Raw genomic sequence first — 13,449 nt, 5'->3', positions numbered from 1 at the left:
CCAGATCCAGTCTGCAGGGATCTGTCAGTGAGAGAAGGGAGATCCACCTGCTGTAAATGCTATCCGAAGGCCGCGGGTTGCTCGCACATTACTGTCAGGCCCAGCCCATCACACGGACGCGGCCACACAGGGGGGAGGAGGAGGAGGAAGAGGGGGAGTTACCCGAGCAAACCGCAGCGCCCAGAGCCCCCGACCGGGCGACAGAAGGTGAGACAAAATACCGCACAATAACCGCAGGCCGCGAGCAGCGCTACACCCCCCTCTCATACACTTCCTCTACGCGGGGCCCAGCTTTGCGCGTCCCCGAGATCCCTCCACTGCCTCTCCGTCGGGAGCGCGAACGTTGCCCCAGCAACAGCTTTTTTTTTAAAATATAAACTTTATTAACAGTTATGACTCGCACAGCAGACTCTGCTTTATAATATCTTTTAGGGCAGAGATAAGTACAGCGGGTTCATGGAGAACACTGAGCGCTTTTGTGGCCCGGGAGACGTCAACTTGTGGGCCGCACGCTGCGCGTCCTCGCTTTTCTGCAGGATAAGCGCGCTCGTTTCCCTAGCAACATTTTTTTTTTTTTTTTAACGTTCGAACTTTATTAACAATCACAACTGATGCAATAGCCTCTGTCTTGTCAGGTCATAGTTATGCTATGTTTCCAAACCCGCCCTTACTATTTATAACTAAAGCAGAAGTGACGGCAGGCAGGGGGATGCTGAGGGGCTCACCATAGATAAGGCTCTGAATCCCTCCTGGTGATAGACTTCTTGTGTTTGTAGGGTTTTTGTTTGCAAATATATAGGGAAAATTTATTTTAAAAAAATGGCTAAAAGAAAAGCAACCAATCACAGCACAGCTCTCATTTCATATTCTGCCCTTGAAAAATGTAAGCTGCTTTGTGATTGATAGCTCTGGGCAACAAAGACAGTGGGGGAGGAGATTTATCAAAACTGGTGTAAAGGAAAACTGGCTAATTTGCCCATAGCGACCAGATTCCGCCTTTCGTTTTTTAGAGCCCCTCTGGAAAAAGAGAGGTGGAATCTGATTGGTTGCTATGGATAACTAAGCCAGTTTTCATTTTCACCAGTTTTGATAAAACTTCCTGAGTTTGTCTTTAAGGGCTCATTCACACGGTAGGAAATCATCTGCAGATAAGATTTTAAAAGGAACCTGTCAGCATGAAGATGCAATGTCAGCTGCAGGCAGCCGGTTATAGAGCAGGAGGAGCTGAGCTGATTGATGGATAGATTTATGTGACAAAATTCAGTCTATGGGCACTTTCACACTAGCGTTATTCTTTTACGGTATTGAGTTCCGTCCTAGGGGCTCAATACCGGAAAAGAACTGATCAGTTTAATCCTAATGCATTCTGAATGGAGAGCGATCCGTTCAGTATGCATCAGTTCAGTCCCTCTTACAGTATTTTCTCCGTCCTAAATTCCGGAACACTTGCTGGAATGCCAGATCCGGCATTATTTTCCATTGAAATGCATTAATGCCGGATCCTGAACCAAGTGTTCCGGAAAAACGGATCCGGTTTCCTGGTCTGCGCATGCCGGATCCGTTTTTCAGGATGACACCAGAGAGACGGACCCGTCTACAAATGCCATCCGTTTGCCTGCCGGAATCTAACAACGCAAGTGTGGAAGTATCCTTAGGCCTCTTTCACACGACCGTTTTTTTAATTTCTGTTTACGGAATGTACTTCTCCGTATGCATTCCGTTTCCGTAGTTCCGTTCAAAGATAGAACATGTCTTATTATTGCCCGCAAATCACGTTCCGTGGCTCCATTCAAGTCAATGGGTCCGCAAAAAAACGGCACACATACGGAAATGCATTCGTATGTCTTCCGTATCTGTTCTGTTTTTGCGGAACCATCTATTGAAAATGTTATGCCCAGCCCAATTTTTTCTATGTAATTACTGTATATGCCATACGGAAAAACGGAACAGAAACGGAAACACAACGGAAACAAAAAATGGAACAACGGATCCGTGAAAAAGACCGCAAAACACTGAAAAAGCCATACGGTCGTGTGAAAGAGGCCTTACTTATATTTTATTCATTTATCTTCCTGCTCATTCTGGGCTTTATAGTCCAGGAGGCGGTCAGTGATTGACAGCCTTCCCGCTATGACTGGGTATACAGAGAGAGCTGTCAATCACTGATAGCTCCGCCTCCAGGATGAGACGAATGTAAATGTATAAATGACAACATAAACCTATACATCAGTCTGCTCAGCTCCTCCTGCTCTATAACCGGCTGCCTGCAGCTCGGACGCCATGTTCAACGTGACAGGCTCCCTATAAGGCCGAATGTTCACGGCCGTGAGCGGTCCGTGGAACCACGGGCTGGATTCCTGCTGAGTGCAGGAGCGCAAGGCGTCATTGGTTGCTATGACGCCGTGCGCTCCCTGCTGCCGCCGCAGTACAGTAATACACTGGTATAGATCATACTAGTGTGTTACTGTATTGCGGCGGCAGCAGGGAGCGCACAGCGTCATAGCAACCAATGACGCCGTGCGCTCCTGCTCTCAGGAGGAATCCAGGCCGCGGTTCCACGGACCGCTCACGGCCGTGAACAACGGCCGTGTGCATTCGGCCTAAGACTCTTCCAACCTGTAATTTCTTTCTTTTCTGTGGTGGTTTTTACTGTTGTGCTTTTCTGCTGTATGTTATGTCTCATGTGGACGGACCACAAGGACAATCTGGAGCTCTGTATAAATACAACCCCAAAGAGTCCTGTACTGCAACAAGGCTGAAGAGCTTCTGGGACTTGTAGTTCATTAGGCACTAAACGCCTGGACTCTGTAGAACTTCATAGATTGGGGTCAGAGCGAGGGTTACATGGGCAGCAGTGGCGCAGTTTAAAAAAAAAAAACAACGACATTCTGCTATGTCCAGTGCTGTCATTACAGGGCTATTCCCACCTCAGATGTTTATGGCGTATCCACAGGATAGATGCCGGGCTGGCCTCATGCACACGACCATGTGCCCTCCGTCTGCAGATATGGACCCATTCACTTGATTGCGGTCCGCATGCGCTACTTTTTAGCGGTACAGAGGCAGGGACAGAAAACCTGCGGAAGTACTCTGTAGTGCTTCCGAGCCGTGCCTCTGTTCTGCACCGTATCTCCTGGATTGCAGACCCATTCAAATGGGTCCACATCCGGGATAATACGGTGTGCACACGGCCGGTGCCCGTATATTGCAGACCTGCTGTCTGCGGGCCACAATACCGGCACGGACCTGCTACGGTTGTGTGCACGAGAGGCTGGGGCAACATGGTGACGTGTCGTGCAACAGCAATTCGTTGAAAAGTCACATACACAAAAAACATGCCGCGCGACTATATGAGAGCTGGGATTTAGCTGTTAAAACTCAATCAGATCATAGTAAAGTCGCTGGTAAGGGCTCATGCATACGAACGTATTTTCTTTCTCTGTCCGTTCCGTTTTTTTTGTTGACTGTATACGGAACCATTCATTTCAATGGGTCCACAAAAAAATGGACGGTACTCGTGTGCATTCCGTTTCCGTATGGCCCCCTGCACACGAACGTGTTCACCCCGTTGCCGTATTGCGGACCGCATTTGCGGATCCGCAATACACGGGTGCCGTTCCGTGGGCATTCCGCATCACGGATGCGGACCCATTGACTTGAATGGGTCCGCAAATCCGGAGATGCGGAACGGAAGCACGGAACGGAACCCTACGGAAGCACTACGGAGTGCTTCCGTGGGGTTTTGTCCCGTACTTCCGTTCCGCAAAAAGATAGAACATGTCCTATCTTTTTGCGGAACGGCCGGATCGCGGACCCATTCAAGTGAATGGGTCCACGATCCGCTGTGGCTGCCCTACGGACTGTGTTCGGGCATTGCGGCCCGCATTTTGCACGACCACGTTCGTGTGCAGGGGGCCTACGTCTGTATTTCCTTTCTGCAAAAAAATAGAACATGTCCTAATATTGTCCGTATTTTGGACAAGGATAGGACTGATCTATTAGGGGCCAGTTGTTCCGTTTCGCAAAATGTGTATTGCACACGGCCGGCGAGAATTCCGCACGGGTGCAATGCGTGAGGTGAACGCATTGCACCCGCACTGAATCCGAACCCATTCACTTCAATGGGGCTGTGCACTTCTTTCAGGACCTGCAAAAGGACCTTTGATGACATAATCGCGCTCATTACGTGGTGAGCGTGGTGATGTCAGCGCAGGTCCTGCTGAATGAAGATAGAAGATCCCTCTATCTTCATTCAGCAGGACCTGCGCTGACGTCACCACGTGGTGAGCGCGATTACGTCATCAAAGGTCCTTTTGCAGATGAAGAAAGAAGACGATGCCGGCCGCGCGAACAAGAGGATGAGGTTAACATTTTTTTTATTTTTTAACCCCTCAAGGCACATTTTATTTAGCATTCTGTATTAAGAGTGCTATTATTAAATAATAATATTAATAGAACACCTAACCCAAACCCGAATTTGAAGAAGTCCAGGTTCGGGTCTGGGTACCACATTCAGTTTTTTCTCACGCGCGTGCAAAACGCATTGCACTCGCGCGGAAAAAACAACATCGGAACGTAATCGCAGTCAAAACTGACTACAATTGCGTGCCTACTCGCGCGGTTTTCCCGCTATGCACACGCGACGCATCTGGAGCAAATTCGGGACGCCCGTGTGAAACAGGTCTAACTCTCCTCATGCCTGAGCGGTTGCCTTCAAACACGTTGTTGCAGAACATTTCTGCAACTAAACGTCAGTTCCATTTATCAGAATTGAGCTGTTTTGGCGCCAGGCAAGTTCAGTGTGAACCGACCCTTAGGCCTCTTTCACACGGGCGTCATGTTTTTGGCCCGGATAAGATGCGGGTGCGTTGAGGGGAAATGCGCGATTTTTCAGCGCGAGTGCAAAACATTGTAATGCGTTTTGCACGCGCGTGAGAAAAATCGCCATGTTTGGTACCCAGACCCGAACCCGGACTTCTTCACAGAAGTTCGGGTTTGGGTTCGGTGTTGTGTAGATTGTATTATTTTCCCTTATAACATGGTTATAAGGGGAAATGATAGCATTCTTAATACAGAATGAATAGTACAATAGCGCTGGAGGGGTTAAAAAAAATAAAAAAATATTTAACTCACCTTAATCCTGGCTTCTCTTCTGTCTTCATCTTTGAGGAATAGGACCTTTGATGACTTCACTGCGCTCATCACATGGTCCATCACATGATCCTTCACCATGGTGATGGATCATGTGATGACCGGAGTGACGTCACCACAGGTCCTTTTCCTGCACACAGCAAAGATGACGACAGAAGAGAAGCCGGCTGCACGAAAAAGTGGATTAAGGTGAGTTAAATTCTTTTTATTTTTTTTTAACCCCTTCAGCCCTATTGTACAAGGGATTCTGTATTAAGAATGCTATTATTTTCCCTTATAACCAGAAATGAATGGGTCCGGATTCAGTGCAGGTGCAGTGCGTTCACCTCACGCATTGCACCCGCGCGGAAATCTCGCCCGTGTGAAAGAGGCCTTAGAGTTTCCCTGCAGAGAGTTCAGTTGATGGAAGATATTGGGCCACAAAGGTTGGTGGAGGGGAACCTCCTGAAATCTCTGCCTCGTCCTGCCGCTGTGCAGTGCTGCAAATACAAGCCATTGAACTGCAGTTTACTGAGATAAATGGTGTGTAAAGAAAAGGTCAAACAAATCCGTCCTGACAATGTGAACATGACCCGGGACGCCATGTGTGTACACTCCATCTATTGCCGTTATCTGCAGGCTGTGTACATAGCATGTGCTTGTCAGGCTGCTGCCACACACTGACGTTTTAAAGTGTAACTGTCGTTCTTTTTTATTTTTGTATAATGTTTAGGGGCAGTGATACTGACCATTTTTGTTATATAGTTTAATTACTGAAATCGTAAATTTCTATTAGAAAAATAGCTCCAAAGTGGCCGATTTTGAGCCTTAGCAACGCTCCTCAGTCTTCTGTTTACATAACAGTGGAGACTTGCTCAACACTAAGGGCTCATGCACACGACAGTATTTTGCGTTTCGTATACGGACCGTATTTTGATTCCGTATACGGAACCATTCATTTCAATGGGTCCGCAAAAGATGCGGACAGCACTCTGTGTGCTGTCCGCATCCATTGCTCCGTTCCGTGACCCCGCACAAACACGGGGAGAACATACAAACTCCATGCAGATGTTATTCTTGGTCAGATTTCAAACCTAACCCCCCGATGCTGCAGGACACCAGTGCTAACCACTGAGCGACTGCGCCGCTGCCTATGCATGCTTGTAATTGTAGTGCCACTGTGCAGACGTCCAATACGGAAGTGAAGCTTCTATTTCAAACCACAGACATAAAGGAACACTGGATAAGTTCTTTATGCAACCAACTAGGATGCTGCTTTAATTTTCCAAAGGGTTTTAGAAAATTGTGAGATGGAATCTGATCTCCACCCCTTATAAATGGTTAAACTACTAGAAGCTGAGGTTGTAGCGTGTGTGATGTGCCTGGCATTGAGCTGAAAGGGACATTTGGGAGGAGCATTGTTTGCTGTTTCCTGTCAGTCGACCAGCCAATCAGAATTGTTCCAGACTCTCCTTTCCAGCTGGATGTTCGTCAGTTTATAGAACCCCAAATTGTGTTTCTGAGAACTGTACAGAGAGAACTCTTAATTGAACCCTTTATTGCATCCTTGCCTACATGTAAGCATCAGAGAGATTATAAGATGTGGCGTGATGGTATGAACCCCTTATTTACAGTGAATATAAAAAGTCTACACACCCCTGTTAAAATGTCAGGTTTCTGTGATGTAAAAAAATAAGACAAAGATAAATCATTTCAGAACTTTTTCCACCTTTAGGCTACATTCACACGACCGTATATAATCAGTTCCGTTTTGCGGAACCATTCCGTATGTCATCCGATATTTGCGGATCCATTAACTTCTATGGGGGAGCGGACCGATTTCTACGGACAATAATAGGACATGCTTCATATTTTAGCGGTGGATAAAATCGGAAAGACGGTGGCGAACAACATACTGAATGTTGTCCACTAATTTAATTCACCCATAGGAATGAATGGGGCCGATTTTATTCCGCAAAATACGGAACGGATGCGGATCGGACACGGAAACAAATAATACGGTCGTGTGAATAGACCCTTTATGTGACCTATAAACTGTACAACTCAATTGAAAAACAAACTGAAATCTTTTAGGTAGAGGGAAGAAAAAATATAAAAATAAAATAATATGGTTGCATAAGTGTGCACACCCTTAAACTAATACTTTGTTAAAGCACCTTTTGATTTTATTACAGCACTCAGTCTGTTTGGGTATAAGTCTATCAGCATGGCACATTTTGACTTGGCAAGATTTGCCCACTCTTCTTTGCAAAAACACTCCAAATCTGTCATATTGCGAGGGCATCTCCTGTGCACAGGACTCTTCAGATCACCCCACAGATTTGTAATCGGATTCAGGTCTGGGCTCTGGCTGGGCCATTCCAAAACTTTCATCTTCTTCTGGTGAAGCCATTCCTTTGTTGATTTAGATGTATGCTTTGGGTCGTTGTCATGCTGAAAGATGAAGTTCCTCTTCATGTTCAGCTTTCTAGCAGAAGCCTGAAGGTTTTGTGCCAATAATGACTGGTATTCGGAACTGTTCATAATTCCCCAACTTAACTAAGGCTCCATTTCCAGCTGAAGAAAAACAGCTCCTTGGCATGATGCTGCCACCACCATGCTTTGCTGTGGGTACGGTGTTATTTTGGTGATGTGCAGTGTTTTTGTGCCAAACATATCTTTTGGAATTATGGCCAAAAAGTTCAACCTTTTCCCACATGCTTTTGGGAGACTTCAGATGTGTTTTCGCAAAATGTAGCCTGGCTTGGATGTTTTTCTTCGTAAGAAAAGGCTTTCGTCTTGCCACTCTACCCCATAGCCCAGACATATGAAGAATACGGGAGATTGTTGTCACATGTACCACACGGCCAGTACTTGCCAGATATTCCTGCAGCTCCTTTAATGTTGCTGTAGGCCTCTTGGTCGCCTCCCAGACCAGTTTTCTTCTCGTCTTTTCATCAATTTTGGAGGGACGTCCAGTTCTTGGTAATGTCACTGTTGTGCCATATTGTCTCCACTTGATGATGACTGTCTCCACTGTGTTCCATGGTATATCTAATGCCTTGGAAATTCTTTTGTCCCCTTCTCCTGACTGATACCTGTTAACAATGAGATCCCTCTGACGCTTTGGAAGCTCTCTGTGGACCACGGCTTTTGCTGTGGGATGCGACTAAGAAAATCTCAGGAAAGACCAACTAGAGCAGCTGAACTTTATTTGGGGTTAATCAGAGGCACTTTAAATGATGGCCGGTGTATGCTGACTCCTAGTTAACAGGATTGTGAATGTGATTGCTTAATTCTGAACACAGCTACATCCCCAGTTATAAGAGGGTGTGCACACTTATGCAACCACGTTATTTTTGTTTTTTTGTCTTCTTCCCTCCACCTAAAAGATTTCAGTTTGTTTTTCAACTGAGTGGTGCAGTTTATAGGTCACATTAAAGGTGGAAAAGGTTCTGAAATGATTTATCTTTGTCTAATTTTTTTACAGCACAGAAACCTGACATTTTAACAGGGGTGTGTAGACTTTCTATATCCACTGTATGTACAGCAGGCCAAGCCCCCCAACCCCCCCCCCCCCCAGCCTATTGCCTTTAAATGCCAAGAAGTGCATATGACCCCTATATCACACCCCAAAATTAATTAAGACCCCATATTCCAAAATAAAACTGGCCCCAGGCGAGACCTTTAAAAAACCACACAGACCTCACTCCTCAGGGACGCCAATGTCCCAGCGCAGGGGACAAGGAAAGAAGTGCTTGTTAGTTCTGGTGTCAGGACGAGGCTCCTGGGAAACTTGCTTGTTCTTCCAGAATTTGGGGAGCTCTGACCCTGGGCAATTATTCATTTTGGACATGTTATATATGCCTTTGTTTAAGGCCTCTTTCACACGACCGTTTTTTTTTTCCGTTTTGCGGGCCGTTTTTTGCGGTCCGTATAAAACCATTCATTTCAATGGTTCCGCAAAAAAAACGGAATGTACTCCGTGTGCATTCCGTTTCCGTTTTTCCGTTCCGTTTAAAGATAGAACATGTCCTATATTTGGCCGCAAATCACGTTCCGTGGCTCCATTAAAGTCTATGGGTCCGCAAAAAAACGGAATGCATACGGAAATGCATCCGTATGTCTTCCGTATCCGTTCCGTTTTTTGCGGAACCATCTATTGAAAATGTTATGCCCAGCCCAATTTTTAATATGAAATTACTGTATACTGTATTTGCCATACGGAAAAACGGAACGGAAACGGAACCACAACGGAAGCAAAAAACGGAACAACGGATCCGTGAAAAACGGACCGCAAAACACTGAAATGGACATACTGTCGTGTGAAAGAGGCCTAAAGGGGTTGTGCAGCCAGTACATATTGATGACCTATCCTCAGGATAGGTCATCAATATGTGATTTGGGGGGGGGGGGGGGTGACTTGAATGGGATGACCACTTGTAATTAACCTGTGCCGCTGCTGCAAGCAAGACGACATGCTGCAGTGTATTCTCGAAGAGGAAGCTGCTGTTCAAATAGATGATCGGTGGAGATGCCGGGAGTCGGACCCCTGCTGATCAGATATTGATGACCTAATCCTGAGGGTAGGTCATCAATACGTACTGGCTGCACCACCCTTTTAGGCTCCATTCACACGTCCGCAGAATGTGTCCGCATCCGTTCCGCAATTTTGCGGAACGGGTGCGGACCCATTAATTCTCTATGGGGACGGAATTGCGGAGCGCGTCCCCGATCTTCGGGTCCGCAGCTCCGCAAAAGATAGAACGTGTCCTATTCTTGTCATCAGCTTGTGGACAAGAATAGGCATTTCTATGGGGGTGCCGGGCTGGTGTGTTGCGGACAAGCTGCGGACAAGAATAGGACATGTTCTATCTTTTGCGGAGCTGCGGACCCGAAGATCGAGGACGCGCTCCGCAATTGCGGATGCAGACAGCACACTGTGTGCTGTCCGCGTCCATTCCGTCCCCCTAGAGAATGAATGGGTCCGCACCCAGTTCCGCAAAATTGCGGAACGGATGCGGACACATTCTGTGGACGTGTGAATGGAGCCTGAGGCCCGGCACCCCTATAGAAATGCCTATTCTTGTCCGCAGCTGCGGATAAGAATAGGACATGTTCTATCTTTTGCGGAGCTGCGGACCCGAAGATCGGGGCCGCGCTCCGCAAATGCGGATGCGGACAGCACACTGTGTGCTGTCTGCATCCATTCCGTCCCTATAGAGAATGAATGGGTCCGCACCTGTACCGCAAAATTGTGGAATGGATGCGGACCCATTTGCGGACATTGTGAAAGGATCCTAAGGCTGGAATCACACATCCAGTTTTCAGGACCGTTTCTGGTTCAGTTTTTCAGGCAATTTTCGGAACAAAAGTGTTCCTGGGTTTTAATATTGGTAGATTATCCTCCGGATAGGCCATCCATATGAGATTGGGAATAGGGGGTCCGACACTGTGCATCCAATGGAGCTGAGAACTGCAGTGCTGCTCCCATTTACTTTATTGGGGGCGGTGCTGCAGTTACCACTACACCTGACAATAGGCCATCAATATAATAACACTGGAATACACCTTTAAATGGGGTTGTCCGAGTTTTTGACTTTGAAGACTTGTCCTCAGATCTGCGAGGGTCTGACTCCTGACACCCCTGCCGATCCGCTGATTGAAGAGGCTGCAGTGCTCAGAGAACGCCGCGGCCTCTTCACAGGTCAGTGACGTCACGTTCATTGGTGACATAACCTAGCCCCAGCGATGTCCCATTCAAGTGAATGGTGCTGATCTGCAATACGAAGCATAGCCACTTGAAACAGCTGATCACCGGAGGTGCCGGGAGCCGGATCCCCGAAGATCTGATATTGATGATCTAGGTCATCAATATTAAACACCTGGAAAATCCCTTTAAGCTTGTTATTATCACTACCTAACTCATAGGGCTGCTGTATATAAAATTGTGCTAATTGCATAGATTTTTCTGGAGTAACCCCAATCACCGGTCCAGCATTGTTCTTACTCGTCTCATCGCACAGTTGTACTGAATTCAGTGTTCTCTTGGGGCATTTGTCATCGCACTTATGCAACCAACACAGTTGCTCATTACATAAATAATAATCCTCCCATTGTCTGTTATCATCGGGGAGACGCCTTTTGGATCTGACTGACTCATGAGAGGCACAACAAGCCCTGGCAAAGTCTGCGAGATTCCAGGGTGTCCGGACTGGTGCATGAATATTCTCCTAAGGGCTCATGCACACGAATGTATTGTTTTCCCTTGTCCATTAATTTTTTATTTATTTTTTGCAGCCTGTATACGGCACCATTCTCTTCAATCGGGACACAAAAAAACGGAAATGACTCAGTGTGCATTCTGTGTCCGCTTTGCGTTCCACAAAAAAATAGAACATGTCCTATCATTGTCTGCATTATGGACAAGGAAAAGACTGTTCTATTAGGGGCCGGACCTTACGCTCCGCAAAATGCTGTATTCACACGGCCGTTATCCGCAATTTGCGGACCGCAAAGCAGCCAACAATCGTGTGTGTGAGCCCTAATGGTGCATTTTTTTGCAGGACTACGGAACGGACATACAGATGCGGATAGCACACGGTGTGCTGTCTGCATTTTATGAGGACCCATCGAAATGAATGGGTCCGTATCTGATCCGCAAAACATGCGGATCGGATGAAGACCAAAAATACGGTCGTGTGAATGGGGCCTAATTCTGTCGGTGATGCAGGTTGCGTAGGTGCTGAGAGAGAATTAATTGCTGCTCAGTTTAAAAGCTTCACCGATAATTTGTGAAATTGCACTTGATTTTCTTTACAGCATTAGGTCATGGGAATCTTAATCCGTGATAATTGCTCACACGTGACATAGGCATGTAATCCCATAGGATAAAGCGTGGATAGAAATATGTACAGTGAGCTGTAGTGTAAAGGCGTGTCTACAATACTCTCCGAAGTAGGAGCAACAGTGCCCCCCAAGTGCACGACTTGTACCAGACTTAATTAAAGGGGTATTCCAGGATTTTGATGGCCTATCCTCAGAACAGTACATCAATTTGAGATCATTGGAGGTCTGCTGGTCAGTGGAAGTGAATGAGAGCAGCACTGCAATTACCAGCTTTGTCCACTACACTTTGGACGTCGCTGTGTAGTTCTGGTGCCGACTTTGGGTGCTGGAGCTGCTCTGGAACAGCTAATTAGATGCAGAGTGTTAGACCCTCGACGATCTGATCTAGATGGACAATACTGAGGCCATCAATATCAAAACCCTGGAATAAGGTGTCCATACACATAAAGAGCTAGGCAATTTTGGTGGGAGTGGGTAACTGCCTTGTATAGGGGTGTGTGACTCTCCCCTGATAGATGATGTTGGGGGAAAGAAGGATAGGACATACCGAGTTTCAACATGTCTGCTACCAGAGGTGTTCGCAATGGTGGACGGCATACTTTTGTCTGCCGAAAAAGTGATCGGCCGGGTTGGAACATTTCGCCTGTTGTCATCCAAAGCTACATGTGTTTGGTCATACAAACAATCCCATGGACAAATGGTCTGCCACAATGCAGCCGATCGCCCTCTCGTGTGGCCAGCTTAAGACTTGTGGTCTGCACAACTGCCGCTGTTAACTCTTCCCCACAATCAAGAAAGGTTGGTAAAAGTTTGATAATTAGCATACATAACAGATATAAGTAAGCAATTGTTTCTGTCCATTGATTGACAATCTTCTATATTTAAGGCCTCATTAACAATATCTCGTTCTACAGATCTGTAATGTGGCACTATAGAAAACTATGGCCTAGATTGTACCTCCAGTTTCCCATGTTATATCATGAAATTAGTATTTTTTGGGGGAGAATAAGTGCCACATTGAGACACCATAAGGAAGTTACGTGGAGTGGAGGCCATTTAGACATCCGTGTAGGAAACTGTTCCTTAAAGTTAAAGGAGTTCTCCAGAAATGATTTCAAATGGTCTCCGGCAACCTGTCCTAGAATATGAGCAGGACTGGTTTCCTCCACTTTCAGAGCTGTGTGATCCGGCCTACGATGTGCCACCATGGCTGAGTAGCCTGACAGGAACACTCGCCTATGTGTAGTACATGCAAGTGCCAGAGCGTAGTGTGTAGTGAGGCCTCACCCCCATACCCCCTAGGCATTTCTGCAAGTGGGGGCAACCAGTCCTGCTCACATTTTAGAACAGGTTCCTGGACACCATTTTAAATCATTCTCAGAGAACCCTTTTAATAACCCCATACACATTAGTGTATTGTGTATCCTGACAGGTGATGTCAGTGAAGAGAAGGATAGAGTGAAGTGAATA

At 46.5% G+C, this 13,449-nt stretch overlaps 1 protein-coding gene across 1 annotated transcript in view; it reads left to right on the top strand.

Moving 5' to 3' along the window:
• The first annotated feature begins 82 nt into the window (after positions 1 to 82).
• STN1 (STN1 subunit of CST complex) overlaps positions 83 to 13,449 on the top strand; it is a 55,571-nt gene continuing 42,204 nt past the window's right edge. The window contains exon 1 of the mRNA XM_044297458.1: positions 83 to 207. The gene's annotated coding sequence lies outside the window, so the exon portion shown is untranslated. The remainder of the gene's footprint in view (positions 208 to 13,449) is intronic.

This window comes from Bufo gargarizans, chromosome 6 (genome assembly GCF_014858855.1).
Source record: "Bufo gargarizans isolate SCDJY-AF-19 chromosome 6, ASM1485885v1, whole genome shotgun sequence".
In the NCBI taxonomy this organism is placed as follows: domain Eukaryota; kingdom Metazoa; phylum Chordata; class Amphibia; order Anura; family Bufonidae; genus Bufo; species Bufo gargarizans.
Note: the sequence above shows the minus strand (reverse complement) of the source record. Positions and strands in the feature narration are given on the sequence as shown.